Consider the following 8,652-nt stretch of genomic DNA (forward strand, 5'->3'; position numbering starts at 1 on the left):
CCCTAAACTAACTTTATCAACTTTAAACATAATTTTTTTAGCCCAAACAAATATGAGAAACACATATCTTTTTTAAATCATATCCTTTCTCTCTTCACATGATATTTCTCAAACTTCTCTCTCCCCTATGGCTCTCCAACAACCCCTTCTCTCTCTATATTTCCCCCTCTCTCTCTCCATATCTCATGCAAAATCCAGAGTGTTCAATGGGGATAAAATATGTTTTTGCCTCCCAATTGTTAGAATTGGGTCATGGAAAGATGATACCTTCATTAGTTTGAAACATGAGAGATGGAGGGTATAAAAGGTGGATTTGATAACCATGTATTTTTTTTAGATGGGATGTGGATAGCCAATTTGGGTTATGCATTTTTAGAGCTCTTATTGACAATGGCTACCAAATCCCATTCTATTTATCTCTCTCTCTAAATCTTATGCATAATTGGCATATGTAATTTGATAAGGATTGTGTTGATTTTGTGTTTGGCATCTCAGTCCTACTTGACATCATTGAATGTGAAATTGGCATTTGGGTTCCTCACAATATCATGGGTATTGATTTATTATCTTTGAATTTTAACCATCTGAGGTCTAGAAAATTCAGTATCTATGATTAAGCAGATACTTGGAAAGCTTCCTCGCAGTCCATCAAAATCAAGTAATGTCGAGAAGGAGTTGGGAAATTATATCCCCAATGCACCCTACAGATTTTGTATGAGAGATGAGGAGAGAGAGGGGGGAAATACAGAGAGGAGAGAGAAGTTCGAGGTGAGGAATATCACGTAAAGAGAGAGAAATGTTATAGTTTAGAATGTTGAAAAAATAATAAATAAAAAGACCAATTTGGTTAAAAACGATAGAGAGAGAAAGATATGAAAAAAATATTTTTTGTTGTAAAGCTTCTGGATAACTAGAGAGATGGCCAACGACTCTGAGATTTTTCTCTGCGTCCTGTAATGGGTGAGTGTGCCCCTTTTATAAGCATTGAAGCTTATTCCCTTGCCACATATGGCAGGTTTTTCATCCAACGTTCCAGATTTCTCTATGCCCATATCAATAGTTAAGCCTTCTTTTTTTAATCATTCTCTCTCTTACCTCAAAGAAAAACATTTGGTTTAATGTGACCATTAGGATATCATTGATGGTTGGTTAAGAAAAAGAAAGAAAGAGAATGAAATATACCATAGAAATAGTCAAAGGATTTGAATGCAATAAGACCATTATAATAAGTATATAATATAATTAAATTGAATTTAATGCATTTAAAAATAGAAAGTAAAAGATGGACCATTAACATTATGGTGGTCATGAGGCCTTAGTGGCCATATTTCAACATTCCCATTTGGCCAAAAGGCCGAATGTACCAATGTTGGTAAGTCACAAGATTTTGCATGTTTAATGTTTTACCCAATGTCACATACTTCACTACAAGATTTTGTCCACCTACAGGATTTAATCTTTTGTAGCATTCAAAACATGTCTCTTGGGAAGAAAAAACTATATTTCCTTAAGTCCCATCATGGTCAGTGAATCCATTTGTTAAAGAGTTTGCTATCATATCATTGGAAGACAAATAACTTATTATAATTTCTTTCTTTTCTACTCTGTCTAGGATATAGTAATAATCAACTTCTATGTGTCTACCCTTAAAGCTTATTGCTCCATTTTTAATTAACGAAATTGCAGTCTGGTTATCACAAAATATCTGAACTAGCTCGTCGGCTATTTCCAGTTTCAAATCCTTAATGAAGCGACTTATCCATATGGCAAAGTAAAAGCTATACTACAAGAAATGTATTCTGCTTCCATTGTGCACCGGGCAACACATTCATGTTTCTTACTAACCCACTGCGACCCTCTATAAATGCTCGAAAGGCCTCCCTTAGATTAAAAGTTCTATTGGGTTTCGATTATTTGCAATGAGGCTTGTTGCCTTCAATTAAAATTTATCCTTCATCTTAGTGATATGTTGAGGTTATTACTTGCTACTCAGTTTAAGTAGATCTGTGACTCTCCATTGATTAAAGGGGCATTGTCATCATCGTTCGAAAAGTTGGTAAATCATTCATCGAGAAAGTGATCAATTGATCTAAGCCTTGAATTTTGTTGATATTCCTATAGTTTTTTGATAGCATGGATGCTAGATTGGTGATGAGTGAACAATATAAAATCGAAAACTTAATGGGTCAAACTTCAATATGTGGAAAAGAAAAATGAACTACTTATTGATTCAAAATAATATGGACTATATTTTGACTTCAACTAAACCTAAATTGGGTTTAAACCCCTCTGCCCATAGTAGAAGAGAACTTGCGAAATGGAATAGGAATGACAAATTAACAAAAACTACATTGTTTACTTTTATGAAGGATGATTTGATTAGAGTTTTTGAATATTATGAAACATCCAAATTTATGATCGAAGGTTTGATTGAAAAATGTGGATCTACATCTTAATCCCATATTCAACTTTTGTTTGAAAAATATAATTCAAAAAATGAATTTGTGGTAGAGCATGTTAATAAAATGATTGTTCTTGCTAAAGACCTTGCTGCGATGGGAAACCTCATTCCTGTGCGTATGCAAGTATCAACTGTATTGAGCAGTCTCTCACATTCATGGGAACCTCTAGTCACTGCTCTTAATCACTCATCCCAAGGAAGTGCCATGTTGAAATTACCCATGCACCTGAGTATAGAGGAAGAAGAAGAAATAAAAAGGGAAATGCAGAATTGCATTGTGCCCAAAATTCCTCCAAAAGTGATCACCCTAGACCCTACAATAATCAAATTAACAAAAATCGATTTAAAAGAAATAGTAAGGTTTTCAAACCACAAAGAGAAAAGACCTACAATAACCCGCCCAAATATTACAACTGTGGAGAGATAGGGCATATTAAACCTAAATGTCTAAATAAAAATATTTCCAATAATAGCTACCTCATGAACAATAGACAAATGAGCAACCACAAGAATAATGCCTGTCGTTTCTAAAGCTGGGGAAGTTTTGTTGAAGACGGTGGTTTTCTATTTGAGTTCTATTCATGAAACAATTAATCTAAACATGGCATAATCACCATAGAGGACAACTTCAAAATTTAGAGGCCCCACTACGAATCCCCATGCACAACATATCTTTTGGGGACCAGTATGGCAACGTTTGTTATGTAGGTTAATGCGAGAAATATTGAGTATTTTAGTTTGTAGTATCTATTCTTTGTAATGTAGATTAAAGTGCCACGTTAAAAACAAAAAATAGAAACTACCATATATATTCCAAGTTCTGACATATGGCTTGACTGTTAACACTTCTCTGATATGATAAGAGGATGGCTTCAAACCCTAATGGCTCAACCTCTATCCCTATTGTCCCCCCATCTCATGGGGAGATGCCTTTTGTTTACAAGGCCAAGGAAGTTTTGTCAAAGACTGAGCTTTTCTGTGTGAGGTTTGATCGTCATATGAAAGATATATTGTGGGTTTGGGTTGATTATGAGTGCTTAAAGGTTCGTCTTGACCTAGTCTGCTCCACTCTTGAAGTTATAAGCACTAGGCTTACGAAAATTGAAGATAATATCTAGCAGATTGCTCACGACTTTGAAGTGGTTGAAGATGGCCATGAGGAGCTTCGTTCCTCGGTCTATAGGTACTAGTTGGGTCTATGGTCATTAGCCATAGTCTTGCATTAATTATTGTTGTTGGGTTTCATTTTTTTAGTGTTTCTTTTTTGGTGGGCTCCTGAGTATATAGACATGTAATTCTCCACTCAGAATTACGTAAAACAATAAACAGGGTATTCACAACCCTCTCATACTCTCTGCAATTTAAGGCCAGAACCGTATATTATCCTCTCTCTTCCACTCTTTGCTACCTTTGGTGTTAAGCTTTATTAATGTTATGCTTAATTTCTTTTCCTTAGATGTATAATAGTTTTGCGTAATTTCAACATTTTTTGCTTGGAATTGTGGTATATTAAATTGCAAATGTGGTATGTTTCATTACATTTTTAAAAATTTATTTGCCCGATTATATATTGTACCTTGGTATTTCAAAAATTGGAAAATTGAAACATGATGCTTCTTTTTAACTATCAAATTCATTGCACTATAATCACGATGCTTATGCAACATGCTTGAATATATGACACCCCTTCCTCCACCTCCACCTCATCCCCCCTCCCCCCCCCCCCCCCCCCCCCCCCCCTTCCTGAATCGAAAATATTTTATGACGCTCATAATTTGGACTTCCCACCTATTTTCTATTAAAAATAGGCTTTAGGATAAGGAACCCCTCCCCTAGTATGTAGTTCATAGTTACAGTCCTCTTCGAGGGATGATATTCCAAGCCATCGTAATTGCGCGTGGCCATACGTTTCAAGGTGAGGCCTCGTGCACCAAAAAGGATGCAGAGAAATCTACAACCCGAGAGACCCTTATTTTCATTAACGTCCTCCCATCTTTGGTTGATACTTTATCTAATACCATTAGGGAGAATGAGGCCCTCCAATTGCAGAACACTGAATTGTTAACGGCCCTTGATGCCGCACATGCTACTTCCGGAAGAGCTGAGAGAGAGCTACTTGAGGTTCGTAATGCGATGCTGGCTTTATCTCGAGAGTATGATCGGATTGTGGATGCAAATGCCCAACTTGGTACCGAACTTGAGGCATACCGTAATAAACCTCATGGTCCTTTCCCACCTCTTGATCTGTATATAGATGATCTCCCATCCTTTTAGATGCCAATAGCTATGTCCCTATTTCTTTTTGTGCCACCTTATTTTTTGAGTGGCTTATGGTCGCCATAGGGTCTACCATATTTGATTTTGTTAGGTATCATGGCGGCAACGTATTCTAGTTCATCTATTTTATGGAGTTCCTTGGTGGAGGGTTTTTTTGGAGTCCCTTGACAGAGGGTGGGGGGGTGTTGTGTGGAGCCGTGGACCGTGACGCTTTGAGGCTCCTAATTTGTGGTCATTGGTGGAGGGTGCCACCTTCATGCTGGATTCTTATGGGCCCCTTGGGCGAACCCTTCTACTTTATCTTTATGTTCTGACTTTAATTATTTACACTTTGTTGTGCATTTAATTTATCCTATCTCTTTCCCTCTATCTATTTTTGTCATTTAAAATCTTTATGGGTTAATGTACTTTGATAAGCACATTCATTTGTATCTATTCATTTGTATCTTTATGGGTTAATGTACTTTGATAGTGAGAGAGATAGAATAGATACAAATGAATGTGCTTATCAAAGTACATTAACCCATAAAGATCTTAAATGACAAAAATAGATAGAGAGAAAGAGATAGGATAAATTAAATGCACAACAAAGTGTAAATAATTAAAGTCAGAACATAAAGATAAAGTAGAAGGGTTCGCCTAAGGGGGCCATAAGAATCCAGCATGAAGGTGGCACCCTCCACCAATGACCACAAATTAAGAGCCTCAAAGCGTCACGGTCCATAAATTAGTTATTGACTGCACTTTTGTGATGTGCATTTGATATCTCATCTCTCTCCTTATCTTGTCTCTTTTTATGTGGGTTTTTTTTTATATTGGCTACTACATTGATATTGAATTGTTGAGCATTTGATATCTCATCTTCACTTATATCTCTTTTATTTGTTTTTTTTGTATTCCAAACCTCTTTAGTGTTTAGGTTTTATGTTTTTAAGGATGGTGATGTTATGGATATGGAAAGCATTCCTTTATAATATGGAGTTATGAACATTCTTGACCTTATTATATAAGTACATCTTCAACTAAGTTTAGGGAGAGAAGGAAAGGCCTACAAAGAGAGTGGAATGGTGTGGGGGGGGGAGGGAGAGAGAGAGAGAGAGAGAGAGAGAGAGAGAGAGAGAGAGAGAGGTCTATTGAGACAAGGTAAAGATGAGAGCTAAGAAGAGGTATTGAGAGATGTGATTAATAAATAACGAGAATTGTTTATATTCTTGTGTCGATAAATAGTAATATTCTCTTTTTTAGGTGCAACGTATCCCTTCTTGTGATACTATGGTACCAGAATTGTCATTCAATATTTTGGAGGGGATAATATGACTATAAAAGATGAAGAGATTAATGAATCTTCACGAATGCCTTTGTGGCATTATGTCACTTTAGTTGGTGATGATACAAAACTGGGAGGCGGGGGGGAGGAAATGGAAATATAATTTCAACTGTTGAGATGTCTCTTTCACAGGTTCTTACATATGTGTGCGTACTCATTTATTAAGCCTTTCACTGGGGGAGAAGTCTAAGGGGATAATTATTTGCTCAAAAATATCAAAAGACGAACGGGATGAGTTGAGGCTAGAAGAGTATGAGACTCAACGATTGTTTGATTCGAGTCGAAAAGACAGCATGAGGTCACTTGATCAAACTGTATTCACGTCATTATCCCAGCGTTCAGGGGTGGCACAAAATGTTATAAGTTCAAATAAAAGGGTTAGGGGCTATATAGCTCATATGTTTGATGCTCATGTGAGGGAGGATGTTGATGCTGCTATTGCTCGATGTTTTTATGTTCATGGAATCCTTTTTAATGTCTTGAAGGGTCATCAGTTTCAAGAAATAATATATCCAATAAACAATCCTCCCAAGGGTTATGTGCCCATAAATATGAAAGATTGAGGACAAGTTTGCTAGATAAAAAGAGAAGCCGTATTGACCGTGAGCTAGGTACATTGAGAAGTGAATGACCAACTTACGGGGTTTCTAGTATTTCTGATGGACAGACTAATGTGAAGAATCAATCCTTGATAAACATAATGGTTGTATCAGAGGGTAAGGCTATGTTTGTGAATGGCTATGATTGCTCCAAAATTGAGCATACTAGTAAGAATATTGCAGATTTACTCTTGAAGGCCATTGACAATATTAGACCTTATAATATCGTTCAAGTCGTGACTGACAATGCATCGAATTACAAGGGAGCTGGTTCAATAATTCAACATGATCATCCACATTTTTTTAGTCAGGCTGTTTAGCTCACACGTTGAGCCTCCTCATGAAGGATATTGTGGACAAAAAGAAAAGGCACCTAACATTTACTTTTGCTAGTGATCCTTGCAACGAGGGTAAAAGGGTAGTGATATATACTCAACGATACGAGGTGTATTTCAAACCATTTCGAAACTCGACCTTCTAAAAGACAAAAAGACCATATTCGATTATCACTACATCATGTTAAGGCGCCTTAAGGAAGCGAGGCTCACCTTGACGTCCCTCGTCTTGGGCGACCATTGGTAAGGATTCAGACATGGCCCGAGAGATGTGGAGCATGGTGAAGTTCACAAAATAGTGATGGATGATAATTTTTGGGCAATAAACAAAAAAATATTAGTGTTCACAAGGTCAATATGGAAGATGATAAAGTTTCCAGATAGTGATAAGGCAATAATTGAAGATGCATACGAGCGTATGGATACCATATTAGGAGAAATATCGATTGCTCTACATGATGATCTAGTGTTGCTTCAAAAGGTCAGGAACTTAGTGGTAGCCGGATGAAACAGGGATAACATTTCGCTTCATTGTCTTGCTTTTCTTCTTAGCCCTAAATATTATTCTCATGAATGGTTATCAGTACCTACACCTGGTGGGGAGATGAGGGTGAAGCCTCATCAGGATATTGAGGTGTCTGTGTGCTACCATGACGCTCTTGATGTGAAAGTAAGGGATGAGGCTGAACGGAGCAAAGTATGATAACAAGTAAGTGATTTTGTTGGTAGCAAGGGAAGTCTCTCACTGCTGACGTCCATAACTGATAGAGCTACAATGTCATCAGTGTCATGGTAGGACTTGTATGGTGGTGGGGCCCCAGAACTATATTCAGTTGCAGTTAAGGTGTTCTCCCAAAGTGTTAACTCTTCATGCACTGAGAGATGTTGTAGCACGTACAGTTACATCTACAGTGTTAAGTGTAATTGACTAAATGCTGATTGATCTGAGTTGTTGGTATACGTTCATTACAATGATAGGCTACTGAGAAGATTAAGGACTGATTACATGACCAACTACAAGAATTGGGATGTTCATCCTGAATATGACCATCTTGTTGATGACATAAATGCCTTAGCTGTGATGGATGAGCATTTCGAATCGGATGATGATTTAGCTTCTCCTCCACCATGTACTAGATATGCCCTTCCCCCACCTACTTTAGAGGAGCATGATAGCCCCTTAAATCTCCATCATGACCATATTTTGCAACCCCATACTCTAGTATAATATTCGATTGCGACCCCAATCACTCGAGGTGAAGCCTTCGACGATTGTCACACATAGACTGCAAACCATTCAGAGGGCTCCCAATAAGATGAATGTCTAGTTGTGTTTCTCTACCTATCTCTCTCTTCCCCCTCCCCTCATCTTCGGTCTATATAACATTTGAATGAATTCGTGCCTGAATAAGATTAGCACTTTTCTGTCTCACACACTCTCTATGGTTTTTTTAATGATTGTTATTTCTTTATTGTAACGTCATTGTATATTACAATGACATTTATTATTTACAACATGTGTGTACGTCAGAGTAAGTAGGAATGAAATAAGAGCACTAAAAATTATCCAGGATTTCCTCCACATGCTTGTATTTCAATTCGCGATGAGAGGTGAGAGGGTGGGTAAATGAATTACACCATATGACAAGTAAA

The sequence above is a fragment of the Amborella trichopoda genome, chromosome 4 (genome assembly GCF_054954075.1).
Source record: "Amborella trichopoda isolate Santa Cruz 75 chromosome 4, AtrichopodaSantaCruz75HAP2 v2.0, whole genome shotgun sequence".
NCBI lineage: Eukaryota > Viridiplantae > Streptophyta > Magnoliopsida > Amborellales > Amborellaceae > Amborella > Amborella trichopoda.